Source organism: Sinocyclocheilus rhinocerous, unplaced genomic scaffold (genome assembly GCF_001515625.1).
Source record: "Sinocyclocheilus rhinocerous isolate Xijiao unplaced genomic scaffold, SAMN03320098_v1.1 scaffold3323, whole genome shotgun sequence".
Classification (NCBI taxonomy): domain Eukaryota; kingdom Metazoa; phylum Chordata; class Actinopteri; order Cypriniformes; family Cyprinidae; genus Sinocyclocheilus; species Sinocyclocheilus rhinocerous.
In genome coordinates, this window is record NW_015662926.1 from 88,083 (window position 1) to 90,421 (window position 2,339).

A 2,339-nucleotide genomic window follows, 5' to 3' on the forward strand; every position below is an offset into this window, starting at 1 on the left:
TGGTGGTTTGTTTAATCATCTTTCAGTTTCTCTTATTTTCCTAGTTATTACAACAGTCGCACACATATTGTACAGCAGAGAGGATCTGTGTGAGCAGTCATGGATGGGAGTCTGTTTGTGCTGCTTCAGCTGTCAGGTTGGTGTGCTCATTTGTATTCTGTATTTATCATGATGTGTTCACACATATATGGTTTAACATGTTAATTTTAACAGGGCTCTTCTGGAGCAGTTCTGCTCTTTCTCGTCCATACCACTATATAAATGTGAGAATGTCGTGGCCAGAGGCTCAGAGTTACTGCAGATCGAAGTACACTGATCTGGCTACTGTAGACAGCATGGGTGATGTGAACAGGCTGGTAAATATAGTGGATGCTGGATACAGTGGATCAGTGTGGATTGGACTGAAGAGGGGGACACAGAAACGCTGGGGTTGGTCTAATGGAGATGATACACTCGCACAATACAGTGAATGGAATACAGGGCATCCAAACAGTGAAGGAGAATGTGGCTATTTTGCCTTTGGAGTTTGGTATAATTATCCCTGCTCATCACATTTACACTTTGTATGCTACAGTGGTGAGTTATAAGTTGATATCTGTGTTAATATTCAGTTTAGCTTGGGTTGAGGCCTGATTCTTGTTTTCCATATCTCAGTAGAAAGTACTGGATACATCAGGGTACAAAAGTGGAAGAATTGGACAGATGCTCAGAGCTACTGCAGACAGCATCACACAGACCTGGCCACCATCCACAACTCTGAGGAATGGAATCTGATAAAGAGTGTAATTCCATCGAAATCGTGGGTCTGGTTTGGTCTGTTTCTGGACTCTTGGGAATGGTCTGACAAATGGAACCGCTTCTTCAGACACTGGGCATCAGGTCAACCATCCATGAGTTCAGGGTCTGATGACTGTGTTGGCATGTCAACAACCAGTTCTGGGAAATGGGCTCAATACAGCTGTGATCTACAGCAGCCTTTTATCTGCCATGGAGGTGAGTTTCCCCAGTTCACAGAAACAAATGATTAAAATAAATAAATAAATAAAACTTATGAAACAGACATTACAAACAACTGTGATGTTTTCATGTATATATCTTGAGGATGCTGAGGATAAGATTAACTTTGTATTTCTCTAGACAAGTTGAATAGAAAGCAGATTGTCAGACTGAAATTGTCCTGTAATGAATGCACACTGAATGATCCTTCACTACAGACGGCCATTCTCAATGAGGTTTGTATCTGCCTTAAAGATGTAGTAAGGGATTTCTGAGATACATTATTGATATTTGAAATCAACAGCCAAACAAACACACCCCTCCCTTCATTGCTCCGCCCACAAATTCATGAACACACTATCCAACACAGGCAACAAATAACAGCTGGCAGATCGAATAACAGCATATCTTGGTTCTGTGAAACATAGCAAAACCAATGTTACACACGTGTCGAGCAGAAACAAATCAGCCTTAGCGTCCATTTTCAGGGCTTCCCGCTCTCTAACGTCTCTTTAGTGCTGGAAAGCCCCGATATAATCACGGGTTCTAGCTCTTGTCTCATTCCTTTTCCAGTGATATTCCTCCAACCTTTTCCTCTTTGGTAATGTCTTTGCTATTTTGTTTTCTACAATGTCTTGAAATACATTACAGCCATCCAACACCACTCATATCATTAATATTGTTGTTGTTGCTGCTGCTGTTTTGGGCTATAGATGGACACTGAGGTCTAGAGTGTAACATTTTTTATTTTTTGCTGGTCTTCCAGATAAGTGAAAAGCTGAAGGGCATGGGGCTGGAAAGTGAGAGCAAATTAAACTGGAGAAAGAGAGAAGGTGAAGAGGTGTTTCATCAGGAGAGAAACTGTATGGCCAACACAAATAATCAATGTAAAAGACAGTAATCTTCAGTGTCCCTCTAAAGTGAAGTAAGTCTTTAAAACACACTTAAAGAATATACTGCACAAGTCTGAATTATATTGTTTAGAAGAACTTTTTTTAAAGATTTTTTTAGACTCTTCCTTTACTAAATTTACAATTTAATGCTAGTTGTAAATGTAAATATTTCTGCAAAATCATTCAAAATGTACTTAAAGGGGTCATATGATGCGATTTCAATTTTTCCTTTCTCTTTGGAGTGTTACAAGCTCTTGGTGCATAAAGAAGATCTGTAAAGTTGCAAAGACTAAAGTCTCAAATCCAAAGAGATATTCTTTATAAAAGTTAAGAGTTAACCACGCCTACCTAAAATGGCTCGTTCTAACACGCGAAACTACTTTGTTTGGTCTTCCAAAAAAGGACTAGAAATCAGTGGTTATGTTGTATTTACAACACTGTTCCAGAACA

At 39.3% G+C, this 2,339-nt stretch overlaps 1 pseudogene; it reads left to right on the forward strand.

Annotated features, from left to right (window-relative positions):
• Positions 1–99: 99 nt before the first annotated feature.
• Positions 100–2,339, forward strand: part of LOC107728374 (macrophage mannose receptor 1-like) — an 11,674-nt pseudogene continuing 9,434 nt past the window's right edge.